Here is a 25,663-nt window from a genome sequence, read left to right on the forward strand (position 1 = left end):
TGTATTTGCAAAGAAGAGTTGACAATGGATGATACATTGGTGTTAACTAGTATCCTAGGGTACACCAAATGTTTAATTACTCAGAGACTGGGCTGTGCAATAGACCAGCTCAAAGCAAGTTAAATATATGTTGCTTTGGTTCATGCTTTGCTTTCTTGGATCTTTTAAATCATTTCCTTTGTTAAATTAAATGTGAATAGCATGATGCAAATTTGAGCAACTGCTCCAGAACAATGGAAACACTTTTCCTGTTATTTCCTGAGTAGAGATAATATAAGTATGGAAATGATTAGTTGCTCCTGCCTGACAGGGATTCCCAAGACTCAGTTGAATGCAAGTTTTAATCAGTAGATTAATCAACTAAATTTATAGTTGATTAAATGATAGGTAAGGGTTTAATCTGTGAGGCTTAGAATTATGGGCACCATTCTTTGTTCATACTTGGCTCTGATATAGTAATATAGAAATTTAGTCTCTTACAAGAGTTTGTGGTTTCCCACATTTCACATCCCTAAAGTGAAAACTACAAAGTATGTTGGTACTATCACGGCAAATAACAGGTAGAGGTAGGACTTTGATAGATCCTGATTTAAAATGTTCTAGGGGTGGCATGATCTAAAACATGCTAGTATAAAACAACTGATTCTTACAAAAGTGAAGCATGGGGTCTGACTAATTTTGAAAATTTAATCATGATGCTAAAGCACATTTGCTGTACTGGTTAGTACCCTAACCCTACTCATCAGACACTAAAGGTGGAACATTTGCCTTCCACTTCAAGAACACATTGTGAAATTCTTACATTTTGGCTCAAGGTGTATTAATGTTCCCCAAACTGTGTTCCCCAGTCTGAGTCCCATTCCCCTTCAAACTTCAATTGACATCATCAGGAGCACAACAGAGTCAAAACCGCTCTCCCCATGAGCGCTCAATTTGCCCCAACCCACTTGTGAGCAATCACCCTCCCCCAACATTATTTCTGGGATATTCTGTGGTGGTGGCAGCAACCACAACAACAATAGGCTGGGCTGAACCAGATTGGAATGGGCAAGTTTCATTAACTTTTTCACATATCTGGAAATTGCTCCCATTTCGGGAACAGAGATGCTTGAAAAAATGTCCAGGGAGGGGAGTGTGAATGAATACCTCTTTTATTTTGTTGCTGTGTGGCATAGCAAGACACAGTGCAGATGTGCATCTAGATACCCCCCCCCAATTCATTCAAGCATAGATGTCTCAGAATGTACATTCTGATGCATATCCATGTGTATGTGTTTTCTAGTGTGACTAGTGCTACAGGAAAGGACAGCTTGTCTTTATTTGCCGTTGTGGGCAATTTGATTGATTTCAGGATTCCTCATAGGCTGGAACCACATAATGGTGGTTGGATGAAACGAAAATGGTGCCCGACTAGCACCAGCAATAGAACAGAATAACAACAGCTGGAAACAAATGCACAAAATGGAAGAACACTTTGCTTCAAAAATGTTTGATATTGAAACAGACACAGCTCTAACACACGTGCAAAAAGTCCTTCCTTTCTTCTCTCCTCCCATTAAACCTTTTGACTGATGAAAAAGGGCACATTCCAAACACTGTTGTATGAATGGGTTATGACTGAGCAAGTCTTTTTTGTATTTGTCAGTGTCATGTTTTAAATATGATGGGTTCATTTTCTCTTCGGTGTTTGGGTGTGTGTTGCACAGAATTGAACATATTTCTTGCAACCTCCATTCCAGGAGAGGCATGATCCCCACTTTTTAATAAAGTAATGACAATTATTTAATTGATTTAATTGGAATAAAGTGAATTGCATGAAACACACATCAAAATAGTCATGCTTGTCCTAGCCATTGCTTGTGCAGTTAAAAGTTACTGAAAAGTAAGTTCTTTTAAAATTGGTGGGATTTCCACTCAAATAAATGTGCATTAATATTTCACTCTTAGTGGCGTGGAATAGAAGCAAAAATACTTTTTATTCATTTTGTTGTCAGTGAGCATGTATACATTTCTTCTTCAATTTAGTCAAGAAAATTAAGTATTTCCTTAGCAGAAATGCTAACAAATGGTGATGATCTCAAGTGCCAACTCTCATATGTGTACACTTTTAATTTCACATTTGGCTTTCATTTTCATAAATCAAAAATCTGCCACTTCAGGCTACAACTGAGGACTCATAGGATGCAACCTTCTTCCATGCAAAAAGAAGCAGCCATTCTTACACACTGAACCTAGCCTGTAGGTAGAATGCTATGTTAGAACCATACTTCCTGACATCTTATTTTTTTACATACAGGGAAACATTTCTGTGTGAAAAGAGCATTCCGTCACTGTCTTCAATCACAAATTGTGAACCTGCATGCAGACCATACAATCTCAAAATGCCACAGTTTGCAGTAGCAGCAGGTAAATAATACACCGTTATTCATATTATGTAAAAAACATTACTATTTTATGGTGGTACTCAAGGGTACACAGTACCAGCACCTTTCCCCCCAAATGGCACTTACTCTAACAACTTCGTAGTGAGTACAAGCACCTTTTATTCTTAAAAAAGCACTCTGTAAAACCAGTGATAAATAGTCATATTAAACCTCCTTTAGACATGCACTTGTTGGTGTAGTTGCGTCTAGATGGGGGGGAATCTGTAGCGCAATGGCAGCATGCAGTCTTCAGCCTAAATTCATGCAGGTGTGAAGGAGAGAAGGAAAGTAGGTGAAAATCAGCAGCAGGGAGCCAAACTGAGGGAGTATTGGAAGAAAGTGGGGTTCAGATCTGGCCTTCCTTTAGCAGCCTGCTGAGTGGGAAAGAAAAGTAGGGAGAAAAGGGGTTAACTCCACCCCTAAAACTAAAGTCATTTTGTTTGTTGTTCTCTGCTGATCTGTTGAGACGAGATGTCTGCTATTTTTTTCTTTCTCATCTCCACTCATCCTGTAAATAGTTCCTACCTGAATAAAGCCTTTGAACTCCAGAAACTGTAAGCAATTATTCCATTCTAATTCACCCTAGCTGCAAGGTCTGCTAACAAGAGCTGGGGGAGAAAAGAAATATCTAGAGAAGATAATTCTGGAGAAGTCTACAGAAAATAATTTCTATAGATATTTTCTATAAAAGTAGCCTGAATACTGTACAAAGAAATTTTTATATTCCTGTGCTAGATACTCCCTTGATAGCAAAACACCAACTTTACTACCTACACTGAACAATAACTATTGTTAAGACCTTAACCTTAAGCCTATTTCTCTAACAATTTTTAGATTGCAATCCTAAACCTGCTTACCTGGCAATAAATCCCATATTTATGAATAGGGCTTGCTCTGTTAATTGGCTTTTGGCATCATTCTGAGTGTTACTTGATGCAATTCTAATCACTTAGCATAGAAAAAGAAAACACAACACAGTATTAAAACACATCTGAGTGTTCAGATAATGAGTTCAAAGTTTGTGCCACATCCATTTCCTTGTGATAAGCTCTGGTCAAAATACGATCCCTTTCTCTTTCCAGCTCTAGCAGTCAATCATCATGCTTTTCTCAGAATTTCATCCAGAAGAAACATTAAAAAGATGTGCTGTTTATTCAAATGCTTCAGTGCCTTCTGTTTCCAGAGACTTTAAAAATAGTTTTAGAATCTCAGAAGGAAGACATAATTCCTTTTTTTAATACTAGTTTATTGCAGTATCTGTCATTGTGGCAATCATAATGTGCAAGTGCAGATGTTTCAGAAGCTGCAGGTTTCATTTTTAGATAAGCATCACCAATAACTTCAGAAAGGTCCCCCCCCCATCTCTTTCTCTCCCGGCGCCCCTGTTTCCTTTATCCTTCTGCCTGCCTGTTCTGTTTGTGTACGTGTGTTCATGGGTTTTCTTAGAGAAAGGGCGTCCGTCTTCCTAAGCTGACCTGGAAAATGATGTGTAAAATATTGTAATGCATCAATTTATCAAGTTATCTCCCCTGAGATTGCAGGTGGGGGGAGATGATTGAGATCACTATATTAAGCTGTTTGCTCATAAGACCCCAAGCTAATATCACTTCATTTCAAAGCTGTGCTCTCAAGCTTTTTCATCTCACTTTGCGATCTGAACTGCTTTGAAACCTGCCATCTGCTTTTAATATTTCCAAAGCGCTGTGGCTTCAAGGTGTAACCTCTTTGCCTCATAGAAAGAAACCCACATGAATCAAGAATCCTTTCAAATGACAGTACCTGGATTGAAGTGAACACTAAATTGTAACTCCTTCCCATAGTAGCATTGTCATATTACTCAAAAGTTGGGAAGGCGTGGGATCATGGACTCTTCCAATATGGTGCAGATCTTTCAGTGAGAGAGTTGTAGCTTGTGCTGTATCAGGTCCCCCCCCCCCGTCCTCGTCCCTTTCTTTCATTTTGGTATGATATTTCCATTATATCACTTGTTATTGTTGCCTCAAATTTCCTAAGTGTCATGTACCCCCTAGGCAAAGGATAAACTGGATGTGCTTAAGAAAGCAAAGGCACTTAAAAAGGAATGAAATACCTTTATAGCAGATTCAAATCATGTCTCTTCCCAAAAAATATGGAAACTGTAGTTTACCCCTTAAAGGTAAAGGGACCCTGACCATTAGGTCCAGTCGTGGCCGACTCTGGGGTTGTGGCGCTCATCTCGCTTTATTGGCCGAGGGAGCCGGCGTACAGCTTCCGGGTCATGTGGCCAGCATGACTCAGCCGCTTCTGGCGAACCAGAGCAGTGCACGGAAACGCCGTTTACCTTCCTGCCAGAGTGGTACCTATTTATCTACTTGCACTTTGACATGCTTTCGAACTGCTAGGTTGGCAGGAGCAGAGACCGAGCAATGGGAGCTCACCCCGTCACGGGGATTCGAACCTCCGACCTTCTGATCGGCAAGTCCTAGGGTCTGTGGTTTAACCCACAGCGCTACCTGTGTCCCAGTTTACCCCTTACAGAGCTACAATTCCCAGCACTAAGAAACTACACTTTCCAGGATTATTTAAAGGTATGGTGTGTACACAGCTTTATTCTAAAACATTTTCTTTTATTGACATTTTGTGTGCATGTTTTAGATGTGTGCTTTACACACCAAAATAAAAGTGTAAATCTAAAAGGAGAGGGGAGGGTATCAGCAATGGGTTGTTTTGTGTTAAGAACACACAGACCCTCTCTCTCACACACCATGAATTGTAAAGTCTTCTGCCCGAAACCTTTTGAAGGCCAAAGTTTAAAATTGAAAGGTGGTAAACTGGAGACCACTGGCAATAATATTAGGTCCATTTTCCTGAAATTCTGTTCTTTGCTTTTTCATTTTATGACAAAAAGATGCTTGTTCCCCAAATGGATAGCAGCTGTCGGATCTAAATGTACATGTTACTAGCGTGCTTGTTTTTCTGTGACTCCAATCCACGTTGTACTTCACTGACTAGTAACATTACACTGCACATCTGACATGTGATAAAAAGTAGATGATTCAAAACATATGGCTGGCATCTATGGTGTCTGCCAAAGTACTGGTTGGAAAATGTACTCAGACAGACTGGAATCATGGCTATCTTGCTTTCTTTGATTCTACGATGGTATCTGGTACTTTTTCATATGAAAGCTCATGTTTTATTCACCTTGATGTCTCAAAAGGTTATTTACTATGCTTAGCAAAGGAACTATATTGAAATGGATACAGTATCAAAGGCTCTTGAAACCACAAAGCATGAATTAAACCATGGGGGGTGACCGTAGCTCTATGGTAGAACATTTGCCTTGAATGCGGAGTTCCCAGGTTCAATCCCTGCCATCTCCAAGATTCGTAAAGTCGCCTCTCTGAAACCCTGGAAATCCACTGCCATTCAGGATAGATGGACCCATTGGTCTTACTCACTACCAGGCTGCTTCCTATAATCCTTTAAAATACTGAATGGGATAGTTGCAAAAATCCTTCCTTGTGTTAAAATGAGTTTGTGTTGGGGTAAACAAAATCAAGATGACTGCTGTTCCTTTGCTATCCAAAGCCAGAGAGGCCCTCAGCCTTGTATGCCTGAAGGAGCTTCTTTATCCCCATGGTTCAGCCCGGACACTGAGATCCAGCACCGAGGGCCTTCTGGCGGTTCCCTCACTGTGAGAAGTGAAGCTACAGGGAACCAGGGAGAGGGCCTTCTTGGCAGTGGCGCCTGCCCTGTGGAACACCCTCCCATCAGATAGCAAGGAGATTAACAACTTTATCTGAAGGCAGATAACATCTGAAGGCAGCCCCGTATAGGGAAGCTTTTTGATGTGTAATGTTTTATTATGTTTTATATATGTTGGAAGCCTCCCAGAGTGGGTGGGGCAGCCCAGTCAGATGGGTGGGGTACAGATAATAAAATTAGGAGAGGGAGGAGGAGGAGGAGCTGGGCAGTGGTTACAATTATTTCCTTCCATCTACATGCATGGGAGATATGGAAAACCTCACAGCGAACCTGCCCACCACCATATTCCTCTTAAGCATTTCCAAGGAATGGGTGCAGTTGGGTAGCATGCCTTCTCAAACAGATTGAGACAGGAACCATCTAATTTTTTTGTCAGTTAGTAAGGTGCATGAATCCTTTCCAGTGCCTTTTCCTTCTCCAGATATGTAATTTCTAGTAGACACTCTAATCAATAAGTGTCTCTGCAGAGTTGCCCAATTAGTCAAAGTTAGAATACTTCCAGAAGTCCCCAAATAGAACTTCAAAATCTGCTTCACTTTAATCTATATTTGCTGAATTAGAGAAGGGTAGAATCCAGATAATACTGATATCAATGAAAATGTCACAACTGCATACAGTGATACACCCTGATTCTGTATAGGACATGTTGATATTGGAACAAAGTCAGAAGGTGGAGGACTATTAATGTCCACATCTAAAATCTATTTGCTTTGATATTTTTCAGGCATAGACAGGATTGCTATTATTATTTTTTCATTTCATTTCTATATTGTTTTATATTTTGCAGTGGGGGAAATCTTAAAGTCATTTACAACTTCCATTTAAGCATAAAATAGAACAATGTAGAATAAAGCATCACAGAAGAAAGTCAGATATAAAGTATGCATTCAAAGCAACATAATTAACAGGAGACTAGCATATTATCTTAAAGATTTCAAAATAAAACATTACAAAGGAGGTCAAGTGCAGAATGCACACAGCAAAATTAACAATAAAAAATCTTAACCTTTCAAAAGAAAACATTAGTAAAAGAAGTTGGATATAAAATCCACATCTAAATGCATAATTAGCAAGAGAATAGTGATAATAATAATCTTAAGAAAAGGTTCCCATCACACACCAGTAATGTAAGGGACATCAGCATTGTGTGGCTCACCTGGATCATTTCATACTAGCATTTCCCTTCCATGTGGACTGCTGATACTAAGATGAAAATATCCACATGATTAGGCCTACACATATGATGATTTAACATAAGGAATGGGATGCCCAATTGGGTTGTATGTCTGTTGTGTAATCTACAAGGCTGTGGGGAGTATTGTGTGCCTGAAACGGATGGGAAGCAAGCATCCCCATCTCATGAAACTGCATTTGAATGGACCGATCGTGTGCAAGCAAGGGTGTGTGGCTTGAGTGATAGACGCGAGTGAAGACTTCAGCCCCTAGTCTTCACTCAGGTCCACTCACTGGGCACTCATCAGCTCAGTAGGAGCTGGATTCCCCACCTCCCACTCTATGTAGCATATGGTCCTGCCTGGAGGTGAGAGAGAAGGCCCTACCTAAGATCTTGATAATATTTGGTCTCTGTATTCAGGGACAAGGATGAATTTGCCTGCAGACAAATTGGTCCTCTCTGTGGGTTTTGCCTACCTCATAGCAATTGTCACAACTTGTTGGCAGATAAGGCATTGGGTTAGATCCTTAGTCTAGGTGGAAGCGGGGGAGTTGGGAGTCCACCCACACCTGCTTCTGGGAATTGGGGATACCCCGTTAAAGGTTCCCAAAATGGTGGTGTTGGAGGGAGTGCTCCTATTTGATGTACATCATAAGAAGATCCTTAACCCAGGATCAACCCTGCAAAATAAGCAACCAGCAGTCAGGCTGGATGATTTAGGATATATAACCAATGCCTACAGTGAGGGGGGAAAGTATTTGATCCCCTGCCAAATTTGCCTGTGTGCCCTCTGATGAAGAAATAACCAGTCCAGAAATTTAGCAGGGGATCAAATACTTTCCCCTCGCACTGTATACCAAAGCCTTCTTATGGATGGCGGCTAACAGATTGAGGCTGAATCCTGACAAGACAGAAGTACTGTTTTTGGGGGACAGGGGTTGGGCAGGTGTGGGGGATTCCCTGGTCCTGAATGGGGTAACTGTGCCCCTGAAGGACCAGGTGCGCAGCCTGGGAGTCATTTTGGACTCACAGTTGTCCATGGAGGCACAGGTTAATTCTGTGTCCAGGGCAGCTGTCTACCAGCTCCACCTGGTACGCAGGCTGAGACCCTACCTGCCCGCGGACTGTCTCACCAGAGTGGTGCATGCTCTGGTTATCTCCTACTTGGACTACTGCAATGCACTCTACGTGGGGCTACCTTTGAAGGTAACCCGGAAACTGCAATTAATCCAGAATGCGGCAGCTAGACTGGTGAGTGGGAGTGGCCGCCGGGACCACATAACACCGGTTCTGAGAGATCTGCATTGGCTCCCAGTACGTTTCCGAGCACAATTCAAAGTGTTGGTGCTGACCTTTAAAGCCCTAAACGGCCTCGGTCCTGAATACCTGAAGGAACATCTCCACCCCCATCATTCAGCCCGGACACTGAGATCCAGTGCCGAGGGCCTTCTGGCGGTTCCCTCATTGCGAGAAGTAAGGTTACAGGGAACCAGGCAGAGGGCCTTCTCGGTAGTGGCGCCTGCCCTGTAGAACGCCCTCCCAGCAGAGATGTCAAGGCAATAAACAACTATTTTACTTTTAAAAGACAACTGAAGGCAGCCCTCTTTAGAGAAGTTTTTAATGTCTAATGCTGTATTGTTTTTAATATTCAGTTGGAAGCTGCCCAGAGTGGCTGGGGAAACCCAGCCAGATGGGCGGGGTATAAATAAATTATTATTATTATTTTATTATTATTATTATTATTATTATTATTATTATTATTATTATTTCTCTAATCAGTAAATTTGTGGCCTATTTGAACTGAAGATGTTTGCCCTCCTCCACCTCCTCCTGGCACCGCCACTGGCAGGAGGCTGCTTTGACCCTCCTTCCCCTCCACGGCAAGAGAAGCAGCATTCAGCTCTGTGCTTTGCCTCAACACTTTTTGGACATTGGGGGAGGTGGCCCCCCACCCCCAAAATATTCAGGGGGCCAAAAGGGCTCAGCTCCCAGGAAGAAGGCCCATCTAGTCCAGCCTCCAGTTCTCATAGAGGCCAATCCGACTTCTATGGGAAACCCACAGGCGCAACAGCTGTGTCCCCACGAGATTACAAGGGGTCAAACAAATTGGATGTAACGCGCCATATTAGAAGCAAAAAAACTTGTTTTGATGAATTGGAAGAGCCGCAAAAAGATTCCATTGAGCACATGGATTGATAATATGGACAGACTAGCTTCATACAAACAAATTGCACGTTGACGCAAATTAAGAATGGATAAATATGAAGAAATCTGGAAGGAATATTTAAGCGATCAGGCGGACAGTGGAGGGAAATAGGGGGAAGAGAGGTGGAGAAATATTGTTAAAAAGGTGTAGTCATAGGTATATTAGTACTCAAATCTGAAATGTTAAATTGTGTTATTATTGTGGTTTTTCATGTATGTGTTTTTTGTGGTTGTTGTTTGTATTGAAAATATGATTAATTTTTTTTTTAAAAAAACCCCAGCAACTGGAATTCAGAGGTATATTGACTGAAAGTGAACGTAAAACAAAGGCATTGTGCCTAGTCGCTATGGATAGCACCTCATTGCCATGAATTTGTCTAATCCTCTTTGGAAGCCATCCAATTTGGTGGCCATCACTGCCTCCTGCCAGAGAGAGTTCCACAGTTTAACTACAGTGGTACTCGGGTGTCAGGGAACTGACATCAGAGGAAAGGGAGGTGGTAGGGCTCCCAGAGGCTGGGAGGGAGTCAGCAGCTAAAGCAGGGACCAGCAGGGGGAGCGAGGGGTCTCTGGAGGAGGATCTCAGGAATGCTGAGAGAGACGCAGCAGCCAAGGCAGGAACTAGCAGGGGAGAGGGAGGGGTGAGAGACACGTCCAGCGAAAACAGCGGGGAGGTGTCAGAAGCAACCATAGGGAGACCCATGCTTCGCCGGAAGCTGCCACTTCGTGAGTCCAGGAGACGCGTTTCCGTTAAGGAGCTTCTTTGCTGGAAGCGCTTCCGCAGGCAGCCACTGTCAGACACTACTAGTGACTAGAGCAGACATGTCTGAGGAGCTCTGTCACACACAGAGGTTTGTGGAGCCGCACAAACTCTGAGGGAGCACAATTTTAAGCACAAGCAGCTAATCATCCCCTCACAGCAGTCTGACAGTCTTTGTACGCTGCCTGTGCAGGAGAAAGCATCATGAGCAACCCAGCCGGAACCGGAGGGGCAGGGGTTGGAGCTGGTCCAAGCTTGGAAGAAAGGTATCAAGCTTTGGAGGTCCAACTTGCGCTGCAGACGGCGAGGCTCGAGGAGAGAAGGGCTCAGGATGCAGACAAAAAGGGGAGAACCACTCAGTTCCCCAGAAAGGTACCAGGATTGGTGCAGAAGTTTGGGGGGGGGACCCCAAGGATTACCATGCCTTTAGGACAGAGATGCAATATGCCCTTAACGTGCAGTTTGATGAGTTCCCTGATGAGGAATCGCGAGTTGCTTTCGTAATTGGGCATCTTGAGAAGGGGGCGCGAGACTGGGTTCGACCCCTGATGGCAACGCACAATGATATCCTAAAGGACACTATGAAGTTCTTTCGTGCAATGGATATCATGTTTTCCAGCGATATTGAGGAAGGGGTGGTGCGCAGACAGCTAATGGCTTGCAAGCAGGGAAGCCGGTCTGTCCGGGAGTACTGGACTGAATTTACCATGCTGATTCACAGATTGGGGTGGGATTTATCGGCGGCACCCATTCAGATGCTATTTGAAGAAGGTCTTTCTTCGGCTGTGAAAGACGAGCTGTCCCGGAGCCCCAGGGCGGTGTCTATGGATCAGCTGACCAAATCTGCGCTGACCATTGGAGTGCGCCAGGAGGCAAGAGCCTTGGAGAGGCGGGAAGGGAGAGGGGAACGTTGGAAGGAGTTCCGCATTCCAGACATTCCTGAGCCAGCTTTCCCGCCGGCAGAGCCGATAGAAGTCGGAACAGCCCGCGCGCGCGCAGTTTCAAAGCCCAGTGAGGGGGCTAAGAAGGAGGGAAAAGGGGCCCGGAAATGCTATCTCTGCCAACAGCCAGGCCACTTTGCCAGAGTCTGCCCCCAGAGGAAGGAATGGCAAGGGATGGTGGGAGCTGTTGAGGGGGGAGAGCAGGGAGAAACGGAGCAGGTAAAAGCCAACGCCTGGTTGCCACAGTCGGGGCACTGCAGCCAGGCCAAAGAGCAGTGAAAGTGCCCGTGCCAGAAGCTCCTCGACCTGCTCTAGTGATTGAAGTGTCGCTAGAGCTGCAAAATGGACACCCCCTAAAAATAAAAGCGCTGTTGGACTCAGGCAGCTCCTGCAATTTTATGAGCAAGGAGCTTGCTGCTGAACACCAGATACAGACGATCCCTTTAAGCAACCCCCTGCAGGTGACCACGATCGATGGCAGGGAACTGTTGGGAGGAGGAGTCAGCTTGCAGACCGTCCCAATGATAATGAGGGTGGCAAGGCACACAGAACTGATAGCGTTTAATGTGGCCACCTTGGGAGGCGCTCCCATTATTTTGGGAATGAGCTGGCTAGCCCTACATGATCCGCTGGTGGGCTGGCATCAAAGAGTGGTTTCCTTCGGTTCAGCACATTGCTTAGAACACTGCAGGGGGGGAAAGGGTTCAGCAGGGGCCCAAGCCACCCTAGCAGGGACTGAAGTAATGGAGAAGGGGAAGGTGCCACCACAGTATGCAGATCTCAGCGACGTGTTCAGCGAGAAGGAAGCTGACCAACTACCCCCGCATAGGCCCTTTGATTGCCAGATCAATTTACTCCCTGGAGCACAGCTTCCTGTAGGCAAGTTGTATGCCATGTCAGACAGGGAAATGCAGGAGTTGCGAGAGTTCATTGACAAGAACCTGAAGAGAGGCTTCATCAGAGAGTCCAAGGCAGCGGGGGGTAGCCCAGTGTTTTTTGTGGATAAAAAGCACACGGACAAGCCGAGACTTGTATGTGATTTCAGGCGGTTAAATGCAGTGACAGAGCCGACGGCTTTTCCTATGCCTAGGATTGATGATATTTTGACCAGGGTGCGGAAGGGAAAGATTTTTACAAAGCTGGACCTAAGGGGGGCATACAACCTGATACGTATAAGGAAAGGGGATGAATGGAAAACCACCATGTTCACCCCTTTGGGGGCATTTGAATATCTCGTGATGCCTTTTGGATTACAAACAGGCTCCGCGTGTTTTCAATCGTTCATGAACCACGTACTGGGGCCTTTGCTCTACAAGAATTGCGTGGCCTTCCTAGATGATGTGTTGGTGTATTCGGAGAATGAGGAGCAACATGTGAGAGACGTCAGAGAAGTGTTGAGCAGGCTGCAAGCCAACAGGCTGTGGGTGAAACTGGAGAAGTGTCAGTTTCATACCAAGGAGGTGGAATTCCTGGGGTACCGCCTGTCAGACAAGGGGTTGGCCATGGACCCCGGCAAGGTTCAAGCAGTGCTGGAATGGAAAACACCCAAAACCAAGAAGGATGTGCAGAGGTTCCTAGGGTTTGGAAACTTTTATCGTAAGTTCATCCGAAACTTCGCCCACCTGACGGCGCCCATCACGGACTGTCTCAGCAGTAAAAAGAAGTTTGTTTGGACGGCGGAGGCGGAGCGAGCGTTTGAGGAACTGAAAAGGGCCTTCGCCTCTGAAGAACAACTTCTGCATGTGGATTTACAAAAAAAGCTGAGGGTCGAAACAGACGCATCTGACAGAGCCATAGGGGCGGTGCTTCTTCTGCAGCCGGGGAAGGAGGAGTCAGAGTGGCGACCGTGTGCCTTCTTTTCGCGAAAGCTGAACAAATCCGAGAGGAACTACATGGTGTACGACTGGGAACTTCTTGCTATTCATGAGGCTTTCCGGAGATGGAGGCACCTGCTAATTGGTGCACAACATAAGGTGCAAGTGTGCACGGACCATAAGAATCTAGAGTATTGGAGAACTGCGCGAGTGCTCAACCAACGGCAGTTGAGATGGGCCCAGGAGTTCTCCAAATTTAACTTTGAGATTTGTTACGTGCCAGGCCCAGAGAACGTTAGGGCGGACGCTCTCTCACGCAAACCTGAATATTTGGAGGGGGAGGGAGCACCCGAAGAGACCCATGTCATTCCAGAGGACCGTTGGGTGTGTGGGGCGGCATTGGTGGGGCAAAGGGAATTGGTAGAGGGAACGGTGCAGGATGAATACGCCCAGGACAAACTCAGGGGTCTCAGGAGGGAGGGAGACAAACCCGGGGGTTTTGAGGAGAGAAACGGGGCGTTGTACTACAAGGGAGCGTTATATATACCTGAAGGGGAATTGAGGGAAAAGGTACTCAAGCAACTGCACGATAGCCCCACAGCAGGGCATTTTGGGCAACACAAAACCATGTGGCTGGTTACCAGGGAATTCTGGTGGCCCAAGGTCAGGGAAGATGTGCGGGAGTATGTGAGAGGGTGTGACCAATGCCAACGAGCCAAGGGGGAGAGGCGGGCACCGGCAGGTTTATTAGAACCACTACCCATGCCTGAAAGACCATGGGAAGCAGTGGCAATAGATTTCATGACTGATCTGCCAAGGTCCAGAGGGAAAACAACCATCATGGTTGTGGTAGACCTGTTAACCAAGATGGCCCACTTTATAGCCTGCTCACATGCGGTCACAGCAGAAGAAACCGCTAAATTGTTTGTAGAAAATGTGTTTAGGCTGCATGGCGCCCCCTTGAGGGTGGTTTCGGACCGAGGGAAACAATTTACTTCCAGGTTCTGGAGGAAGCTCATGAGCTTACTGCATGTAGAGGTTAATTTCTCAACTGCCCGTCATCCAGAAACCAACGGGCAGGCGGAAAGAGCTAATGGTGTCCTCCAGCAATATTTGAGGTGTTATGTGAATGACAGAGAGAATGATTGGGTGGAGAAGCTGGCGTTGGCAGAATTTGCCTACAACAATGCAGAGAACGTGTCCACGGGGATGAGCCCCTTTTTGGCTAATCACGGGTGCCATCCCCGAGCCTTCCCAGGGAGGGAAGGGGAGAACTGGAGCGTTCCAGCTGCAGAACAGTTTGTAGAAGAAATGGAAGCGATCCATCGCCAGCTCCAACTTAACTTAAACAGGGCTAAGGAGGAATATAAGAGGCAGGCAGACAAAAACAGAAGGGAAGGTGAAAGCATTAGGGTGGGGGACCAGGTGTGGCTGTCCACCCAAGGGTTACCATTCAAAGGGGGTTGTAAGAAGTTAAGACCCAAAAGGCTGGGCCCATTTGAAGTCACGCAGCAGGTCAACCCAGTGGCTTTCAGACTCCGGTTACCGAACCACATGAAGCTGCACCCAGTGTTCCACAGGTCGTTGCTGTCACCGTATAAAGGGGACAGAGAAGGGAGGGTCAATAGGGGACCAGCTATGGAGGAAAAGGAACACAGCTACCATGTAGCGGAGATTCTCGATTCCAGGTGGAAGGGAGATCAAGTAGAGTATTTGGTAATGTGGGAAGGGGAACCGGAGTCGGAAAACACCTGGGTCATGGCAGAGGAGGTAGATGACGAGGTTTTGATAGAAACTTTTCATCAGAGATTCCCTCGTAAACCTCAGCCAGTGGCGAGGTTCCGGAGGGAATACTTTGCCACCACCGACGAAGAAGAAGAGTTGGAGGGGTTCTCTGATTCCGAGGCGGAGGAGGATTCAGCGAGCCGGAACGAAGACCGATGGAGGGAAATGTTCGAGACGTCTGAAGATGAAGAGGATTCTTTTCGGGGTTTTAGCTCCTCACCGCCCAGAGGAGAGAGTAGGGGCGGGGGGGAAGGGGGCCCTGGAGGGGAGGTGGATGTCAGGGAACTGACATCAGAGGAAAGGGCGGTGGTAGGGCTCCCAGAGGCTGGGAGAGAGTCAGCAGCTAAAGCAGGGACCAGCAGGGGGAGCGAGGGGTCTCTGGAGGAGGATCTCAGGAATGCTGAGAGAGACGCAGCAGCCAAGGCAGGAACTAGCAGGGGAGAGGGAGGGGTGAGAGACACGTCCAGCGAAAACAGCGGGGAGGTGTCAGAAGCAACCATAGGGAGACCCATGCTTCGCCGGAAGCTGCCACGTCGTGAGTCCAGGAGACGCGTTTCCGTTAAGGAGCTTCTTTGCTGGAAGCGCTTCCGCAGGCAGCCACTGTCAGACACTACTAGTGACTAGAGCAGACATGTCTGAGGAGCTCTGTCACACACAGAGGTTTGTGGAGCCGCACAAACTCTGAGGGAGCACAATTTTAAGCACAAGCAGCTAATCATCCCCTCACATCGGGTTAAGTACTTAATTCGTTCCGGAGGTCCATTCTTAACCTGAAACTGTTCTTAACCTGAAGCACCACTTTAGCTAATGGGGCCTCCTGCTGTCACTGCGCCGCCGCCACCCGATTTCTGTTCTCATCCTGAAGCAAAGTTCTTAACCCGAGGTACTATTTCTGGGTTAGCAGAGTCTGTAACCTGAAGCGTATGTAACCTGAAGAGTATGTAACCCGAGGTACCACTGTAATCTGAAGAAGTGTGCATGCACACAAAAGCTTATACCCATAACAAACTTAGGTGTTCTCTAAGGTGCTACTGGACATTTTTTTTTAATTAATTTATTTATTTTGACACTTTAACTAAGTGCAGTATGAAGTGCTTTCTTTTGTCTGTTCTAAGTCTTCCAACATTAACTTCATTGGATGTCCCTGAGTTCTAGTGTTATAAGAGGATAAATACTTTTCTCTGCCCACTTCCTCCACACCATGCATAATTTTATACTTCTCTATCATGTCTCCTCTTATTTGCCTTTTCTCTAAACTAAAAAGCCCCAAATGCCATAACCTTTCCTCATTGGGAGTTGCTGTATCCCCTTAATCATTGCGGTTGCCCTTTTCTGAACCTTTCAGTGGGAACAGAGATCATATGGATTACTTCTGAACTCTTTCTGTGTGTGGCCTGTGAGGGATGGAGAATGATTCTTTTTGCAACCGTCTAACTCCTGTTTCAGAGAACAATTTTAAAGTGACACATTGCCCAATCTGGGGACGTTCTATATATGGGACGTAGGGTATGCCCTGAAAGAATCAATATATAGAGATGGACTTAAGTAGCCTATAGATTTGACCTCTTCTCCACAGCCACAAAATGGCATCTGTTACTGCCACTAGAATAGTCTTTGTCATAGATAGGTCAGAGGTTTAACTGTTGAGTAGAGTTCAGAATACGGGTAAATTATATTCTTATGGCCCTTAGTGTTTTTAGCATTTAGGGAAGATGTTGGATATATGATATTAGTGTAAAGATTTTCTTGACCCCAAAGGGAATGCCACACATTTCATAGCAGATAGAATGTTTTCTGATGAGGTCATGCCACCTTCATTTTAATCATCATTGAGTCTATAGTTTTGGCTAATGAGAGTATTAGAAAAGAAAAGAAAAGAAACAATCTATTACACAAGTTATGGTTTGAACATTCATTACTCTTACAAATGATTCCAGTGCTGAGGGGTAGCTTAATCAGTAGAGCATCTCAGAGTCGTGAGTTTGAGCCCCATGTTGAGTGAAAGATTCCTGCATTGGACTAGATGATCTCCATGGTTTCTTCCAACTCTACAGTTTTATGATTTTGTGATAAGTCCAGTCAATTTGTGCATCCTTAGATTGCTGACTTTTTGAAAAATTCCAGGCAACAGTCAATAAACGTGTTAGGCAAAGTTGGCCAGCTACCTACCTACAACCAATCTAATTACAACAAAAACTAAACCTGAATGGAATATGTAAGAGGGTTTTTTTAGTGTGTGTGTGTGTGTGTGTGTGGCAACCATCAGAAAATAGTCCCATTACATCTTTGTTATGGTTTTATTTTTGTTTTCAACTTTCAGTGGGATCAAATATGCTTTTTAATGCACATATATATTTGCTCTGGGTTCACTCCCTGACATCTCGAACTAATGGATTTAAAGTAGCAGGTGGAGAAAGATTTCCTCACAAGACCTTCAAGAATTAACTGGTACAATAAGCCTGTAACTTACGTGAGGGTTTTGTTCCACGGATTGTGCCTAAAGCACAATTGGGTTCAATGGCAGGTGGGATTGCCAACATCATTTTTCTTAAAACCGCACTTCCTTAATAATGATAATTTATTATTTGTACCCCGCCCATCTGGCTGAGTTTCCCAAGCCACTCTGGACAGCTTCCACAAAAACCAAAAATACACTAAGATGTCACACATTAAAAACGTCCCTGAACAGGGCTGCCTTAAGGTGTCTTCTGAATGTCAGGTAGTTGTTTATCTCTTTGACATCTGATGGGAGGGCGTTCCTTTCCATCCCCTTTTAATTTTTATTTTATTTTTGCCACACATGTAAAACTGAACATTCACAAGTTAAATGTGCATAACCTGTGGGCTTTTTTTTAGGGTACTAGATAGAGCATTGGTTTGACTTTTTTTAAGGCAGCATTTGATTTCAAACTGGTAACATTCTTGGAATAAGTAGAGAGATCAACTCTGTCCTTATATATCCCCATTGAACTAGTGCTGTGCCATAAATATTTAAAAGTCCATGCTCAATTATGAAATATATCTTTTCGAGAAATATATAATTTAATAAAACTGTCATATATAATTGTGGTAACGGAACAACGCTCTTTGAAGAATATCTTAAGAAAATGATGATGCTAAATCACCTTTTTACAAAAATCTGCAAATGATGTATTTCATTGGGAACTGAATCTAATGGAGTAATCTCTTACTCAAAAAATCTCACTCCAACAGAAGTTTGTCCCTTTTTAAGGCACCACAAGAAACTGTTTTTGCAACATAAGATAAACATGGTTTTGAATCTGGAATGGAATTGTGGTTATTTTATTTCCTGTTTCCATTATTCATACACTAATGTTTTCTACTTGTGAAAAATAGTCCAGTTCATTTACAATGTAGTATTTTCACTGGAGGGCCACTGTGGAAAAGAAGTGAAAGTGCCTAATATCATGCCCCTTTGACAAATCATGTACCTCACTTTCTTATTAAATGTATATCCTGCCTTTCCAGGTACTGGTCTTGAAGTTGATTAAGAAAAATAGAAGCAATATGCAAATAATTACACAAAGAGAGAAATTCCAAATTAAAACAAGTGATAGAGCAAAAACGAGCAGATAGAAACAAAAGCAGAATCAAGGAGAGGCCAACTGAAACCCATATTCAAAAGCAATATTCACTCTGGTAGGACAAAGGCAAATTAATCAATCAAGTTTTCAGTGCTCCATAAAAAGATAACAGAGAAAGTCCTAGAGGGGTCTCTCTGGGAATGGAGTTCTGATTTTCAGTTCATTTATAGAGTTCTATTTTTACCTTAGTTAGCTGAGGGCGGTGTTTGTGTCCTATCATTACATACAACAATACTTTGAATGACAAAACCTTGGCAACTCTTGAACAATTTGAAATAGTCAATATGACCATCAAATAAGATTGGCAGCAGTACAACAAACAAAAAAAGTAGTCTGCCCAATATATTTCTGATGTTATATTTCAGGTATGCTTAACAGATATATTCACTGAGCATTTAAAAAAGCCAACCCCAAATGACAATTGTAATATGTTGGTAACCAAACGAATTTCAAGTCCTTGTGACTGCTGAATCTTTTCAAAGGAAGGGGGAAGGGGGGAAATATTGGTTGTAAGTCCCGGAAGACCTGTTCCCTGCCTTGCATATATTTTCCATCTGACCTGGATGGCAGGGCTAACTGCAGCTACAAAAGCTGAGGGAGTTGAACAGACTCTTGGGCCTGGGGTGTTGCTTAGTGGTTTTGTTGGCAGGCTTTGTTGCTGCTATTGATATTATTTTTTGTATCTTTATTTTTAGATCTTATTATGATTTAATGTGGAAATTGTTAGTTTAGTTGTATACATTTTGATGTGTTTTATTGAATGTTTATGACTATTTTTATCATATTTGTAATTATGTAATTTTTTCATGTTATAAGCCGCCTTGACATGGTTTTGACTATGAAAAGGCAGCTTACAAATAAAATGTCTGCCTGCCTGTATGAAATACATTGCAATGTGATGCCTGCTTTAAAGCCTCGAATATTGGAATGAAAGTTGATGAGCATGGGCAACATTTCTAACTCTGAACCAAACACCAGATCCCTTTTCAAGGGGATCAGGAAATGTGTTTAGCACACTGCAATGAGATCAGTCATCTCCTTTGAGGAAAGAGATGTGAAAAGGATCTAGGAGTCTTAATAGACCACAAGCTTAACATTAGTCAGCTGTCTGTTGCAGTGAAAAGGAAAAAGAAAAATACTACATTGTGCTTACTATAGTCAATGATGGTTTGAAATTGCTTAACGTCATATTTTGCCAATGTCTCACATTTTTAAAAAATCCATTTTCCCCACCACCATGTCATGCTAAAATTTGTTTGATCATATTGAACTGCAACATAAAAACACTACATAAGAATTATAGTTACAGGTAGGTAGCCGTGTTGGTCTGCCATAGTCAAAATAAAAAAAATCCTTCCCGTAGCACCTTAAAGACCAACTAAGTTAGTTCTTGGTATGAGCTTTCGTGTGCATGCACACTTCTTCAGATACACACATCAGATACACAGCGTGTATCTGAAGAAGTGTGCATGCACACGAAAGCTCATACCAAGAACTAACTTAGTTGGTCTTTAAGGTGCTACTGGAAGGATTTTTTTTTATTTTGGATAAGAATTATAGTTACATTATATTTAGTGTGCTCTTTGTAGTTGTATGTGCCAACAACTTAGTGTGTTCTTCGTAGATGTGTGTGCCAGCTATGGAAATATACAGCTTCTGTTTGGGTTTAACCTTCACTTTTGGAGGGCAGGACATAAAAGAGGCAACTCACAAGAATAAATGACAATATAGAGGAGACACATTTACTGAGAATATATCAATGTAGGAATCATATGGCATCATAAAACAACTATTCTAGTTTTTGATTAATCACAATGACTAAACACAATAGTCATGTTCATGTAAAAATAAAAATATGGATAGTGATGTCAAGAAGGCATGACTGAAATGAAACAGAACATCAGAATACATTGGAAAGATCATTCTTCCAGATTTTGTGCTCCACTGATTTACTCATTTTTTTGGTCTTTTCCTTCTCACTTCTCCAAATTTTGTAATGCATTTCTCCACCCTTAAAACTGCATTAAAAAGAACATATATTGTGGGAAACAAAGTAAAAACAATGCAAGATTTAAAAAAAACTCTATGCAAATTGATGTAAAAATGGGACAATCTGAATTTAAGACTTGTTAAACAAGAAATGGATATAAACCAAAACTGACAGATACATCCATCCCTAAGTAGAGATATTTGGCATTGCAGAGCATGCTCTTGACAACTGAGCTATGGGCCTTCTGTGACTCCTGCTCTGTATTTGATTTTAGCAATTTGTAGACTTTATTTCAAAGATTCATTCATCATATAACCATCATTTCATTTTAAGCTTCATTTAAAATGGAAGGAGATACAAGGTGGAATCCAGTTTTGTGCGAGTGAAATTCCATTCCTTCCTCTGGGGCAGATTTAGAGGTTTGGAAAGAAGAAGAAAGGAAATGTCCCATGGCATTTTTATCTCAGCTGTAAATGTCTCACAATGAGAGGAGTTCCTAGAAACAGTGGACATCCTAGTCTCTCACACTAGACCTCCTCTTTATGGGCAGGCCCAAGGTGGATGGTACTTCCTCAGGCTGTCCAGAGCTGTGTCCCATTCAGCTGCTCTCTCCACACCCAGTTTCAGGGGCATCAGGTTTGTTGTGTTTCCCAAGGGTCCAAAAGCTTGGAAGAGCCCCCCCCCCCAGCTCTTTCTTCACTCTCTGCCCTTTCCTCCTCTTCCAGCTGCTCCATACTGGATACACTGTGAGACACTGTTCTCTTTGGACAGCATCTTCTCCCTGCTTCTATTACTGAAAGTCAAGGGAAGCTAACAAATCAAGTGATAAGAACTGATGAGAGAATGAGTGTCATGCTTTGAGTTTTAGGAAACGTAGTAAACACAGGATAGTTCCTGCATTGATAACAATTGTTTTTGAACAGAGCTTGCATGGGAGTGGGGTGGGGAGAAGGAATGTTTCACCACTATTGAATTTCTCATTGGAAGCTATCATTCTGGTCCAAATTATCTTGCATGCAAATTGGAATCACATGTGATGTTGTTTTTTTAACCCTTTCCCCAATGTTTTATTTAGTTCATTATTAGTCTACACTTTTAATGTTGTGCACATTCTCTCTCTCTCTCTCTCTCTCTCTCTCTCTGTGTGTGTGTGTGTGTGTGTGTAGAATCTATTGACCTTTGCTTTGTAGAACCAGAATGGGTGACTGATTAGTACTGATGATTAGCATCTTTCAGCCTTTTGCAGGAGCACTGAAATGCCTGCTTCCTCCTAGATTGCCCAGTATAATGTTCAGTAATTTGTGCACACATTCAAGTGTTATCTCCAAAAAGTTATCAGGAACGTGCAGATACTCCTGGGGAAAAAAATCAGTAGTCTTATCAAAATCACTTTTTTTACTTTCCTCAAATGTTTAATTTGACCAGGGTTCTTCAAATTTACCTCAAAATTTGGTAGCAACTAGAAGAAATTTGTTACTTACATTAGTTAAATGTACAGGTAGCTGCCAATGCAAGGTGTGAACTCTGAACGCAATACAAGATGAAAAGGAGGCAGAAACCAAACACCAGCAAAGATCCCATGTATAATTCCTCCCCATCCTTATCTTCAGAGACAGATGCCTAATTTGCCATTGCATCCATGACAGGGATTTGAAAGTAATAAGCAACAGGTCTCTCTGCGTGTGTTTTTCTAGCTCTAACATGCCTTAGGTTTGTTGGCAGAAACCTAACAGAAACATATTTGTATTTTATACTAGATAGTTACTGGTTGATTAGGTTGCTGATAAATCTAACGGATGAAACTGCTGCAGCATTCAAAGTGACTGAAGCAAAGGAAGGGTGAAGGCGACAACCAAGATGAATCTTCATGCTGCCGATTTCAGTAGGAGACCCACATTCATTCTAAAGTGGAGGAGGATAAATAGGGATAAATGTAATGACGGCCTTTTGTTCTGAGGATCCTGTCGTGGAGCACTTGAAAGCCTCAGCAAATAATGAGAGAGGCAGGAAGAACAGCAGCAAGTGCAGGAGGGAAACAGTGAGGCAGAGAGCAAGAGAACACCTAGAGGGAATATCTGTCTTTATAATCATCCCAGAGACAAAAGGAAAAGCTCAGAAGCCAGCAGAACTTGCTGCGAGCAATAATCTGAATATAAAAGTGCAAAGGGCTACAGTAGATCATGTGCTCCAGCAGCAACACTTCCCTCTCCCTGAAAACCTCTTCAGCATTTATCCTGCATTATAAAGCTTTGATTTACCTCCAAGCTCCGAGCTCTTGATCTCCTGTTTCGATTCCCTCCCTCCCTCCTCTCCTCTCTCCTCTTGTTCTGTCTCCCTTTAAAAAATATTTTGTAGCGTTATCACAGTGTTCTCGCCTCTCTGCTTCCCCTGCCCAATCTAGGAAGCTCACATCTTGCTAAGTTGCTGCAGTTAGCTTTCACTGCTATTAATCACACTTTAAAAAAATAATAATAATCCGGAACAAGTCAGTCATTGCCTATGGGCTCAGGAAATACAGGCAGTGTCATGAAGGGACTTTGAACAAGAAAGCCAGCAAGCTCGGTTGCTTTTGGGGCTGCTTGTGAATTTCCAGTTCAAGGGTTGGCAGCATTAACTGTGCTTAACTGTACGTGGTGGCACAAAGTGCCATCTATTTACAATGCCTCCTTCATTCTTCAGAGACCACACACAGTAATGCATCTCCCTTGGTGCATCTGCTTACCAGTGGTGGACCTACTGAACAGAAAAAAAATGGACCTAGAAGAATCTGGAAATAGACAGGCTTAGTTGATTTCTATCTAGGTGATGTAATCACCAGCCCCCAGATCAAACCTAATAATCCCATCCAATATTTTTCAGTAGCATAGAGCAAGTATAGTACAGCATATGCCAGTTTGATCAAATAACCCCAGTGAATTCGAGAAAGCAAGCAAAGTCATGCATTGCAGGGACAGAAAAAGGAAGCAAGCAACCCCAAGGCCATTAACCAATATGCCCTGAGCCTGTCTATATATATATTCTCAAATACAGCTATGCAGCAGGCCTGTGATATAAGCAGAACCTATCAACCATTCTATTCCAATTTCCATTCCATTCAGCAGTCTCAAATTGTGCATGTGTTGGGGGAAAGTCTTCCTGCCCTACAGGAAACTGCATGCTTGTCTCAAAATTACAATAGTGTGTTGGAATGATATCTAATATCAATTTCCAGCACAGGAGGGGGGTGGATCGGGAAGCATACTGAACCTGCATTACTCAAAGCATTCACTGTAGATTAATCGTACCAATACCTAGCTGAATTCAATCATATGTGCTTCATTTACATTTTTCTGACACACTTCACAATTTCATTTATGTTCCTTGCTGTCCCAGAGTTGAGTTTTACTTGTTTCTCACATTCGATTCCTTCCACTTGCATTTCATGATTGAGGAAGGTGTTACTGGTAGGTGTTTGTTGTTGTTTTTGATGACTGGATGTGCACAATTACTGCCAGAAAAAAACTGTTGTCATAAAAGAGGGAAAGACCTGGAAATGGAGTCAGTTGTAAAATAAGCAAGTTTTTAGCTTCTACATTGAAAGTGCCTTGGATGTCTGGGGTAAGAGTGCAAATTGCCCCACTTCTCTCCAAAAGCTTTGAAACAGATGAAGTTACTCCCCAAAGGCAAGATACAAATCAAATATTGTGGCTGGTACACACTATATGGTTACTATATGGTTTGGTCTAAACACGCAGGCCTTCCAGCTCCTGAATTAAGTACAAAGGTTCAGAGTAAGAGCCCTTAGGTTTGTGTCCACTTGTATCATGATAACAGTATTGGATGGTGCATTGGGACTGTGCCACCACTGCTGCTTACCTGATCTCCCTCCAGCTGAGTTTCTGCTGCATCCTGGAACAAAGAAGGCGAGGAAGCAGTAATTCTGGTGCAGTGCAAACATTTTAGTGAGGCCAGTTCAGTGCTTTTGCCAGCACATGTGCCCTACACAGACTTCATCGCCACTACACAATATACGTAGTGCAAAATCTCTTTGTCATGAAAATATCAACAGCAGATCACACAGCTTTCCACTATGGATGTGTCTGATGGAGTTGGTTACATTAGTGCAATATGTACAGTAAAGCCAAGATAAGTATCTGTGTCTTGAAAGCCACCCTATTGCTACTTTTCTGTCTGTTTCATCTTCACTACACATCTCCCCAATGCATGGGGGGGGGGCAGTTTCAAGTCCAGTACATTGAACTCATAATGCAGCCCTGCACATTTTGCGTCATTGTCAAGATTTTCAATACCAACACTGTTAAGAAACCTCACAAAGTGTGTTCTCCAATAAATGAGAGCACGTGTTGCGGTGTGGGCCACCAGGCCAGGCCTCTTGTTGCCAGGCAGGTTAATAGTTGTTGCCTGGCATCATGATTGGGTAACCGGCTTGCTGGGGCAAATTGTATGTTGCAAATTGGGTGGGTGGGACCATAGTCTTTAAATATTGGTGCACTCTGGTTTCTCTTTCTCTTTGCAGAGTGCATCGGATCGCCCACCCGCCCGCCTTCTTTCCGGTTGACCTTGCTTTGCCTGTCATGGGGTCGTCTGCTTTGGAGCAGGGGCCTAGTAGGAATTTTGCCATTTGATGATTGGCTGTGCCATTTGGTTTTTGCCTACTACTCAGCAATTCGTCACAACTTGTAAGGTTGCCGTTAGGCATTGCTTATAATATGCTGGTGGTGGAGGGGTCAGGCTGTGCCTGCCCCTCCTATTGCGCTGAAGGGAATTCTGTTAAAGGAATCCTGGGGCTTGCCATGATTTTGTCCAATCCCTGTCATGGGACCAGGGCCGCCCAATCCCTGTTATGGGAATCCTTGTTATAGGACCGGGCAGGCAAGCTTTCGGGGAGCTGCTGAGGTGAGCGGCGTGGGTCCGACGCTTAGCTCAAATGACCCCCAAGTTTGACTTTCCCTTCTACTGGCTACCGATCGGACCTCGGGATGTCAGTTCTGTCCCAGGCGGGGGGACAGATAGTCATAACCAATGTCTAAACAACCACTCACTGATTTTGTATTTTAATAAAGTTGTGGCCAAAATAGTGCCCAAAAACCAAAACTAAAATTACATGTTATGTGTGAAGTTATTTGAGGGGTGGCCTGGGGACCTACACACGCAATACACCAGCAACTATGATATAAGTTTCCTCATATGCCTGGAAGCAAATGCTTGGGCAGTATTCG

At 43.5% G+C, this 25,663-nt stretch overlaps 1 long non-coding RNA gene across 1 annotated transcript; it reads left to right on the forward strand.

The window, feature by feature from the left end:
- The first annotated feature begins 7,578 nt into the window (after positions 1 to 7,578).
- LOC309530752 lies at positions 7,579 to 22,708 on the forward strand. Its single transcript, XR_014218876.1, has 2 exons — positions 7,579 to 7,710; positions 22,202 to 22,708. It is a non-coding gene; the product is annotated as an uncharacterized lncRNA (long non-coding RNA).
- The last annotated feature ends 2,955 nt before the right edge of the window (positions 22,709 to 25,663 follow it).

Source organism: Podarcis vaucheri (genome assembly GCF_965113315.1).
Source record: "Podarcis vaucheri genome assembly, chromosome: 4".
Lineage (NCBI taxonomy): Eukaryota > Metazoa > Chordata > Lepidosauria > Squamata > Lacertidae > Podarcis > Podarcis vaucheri.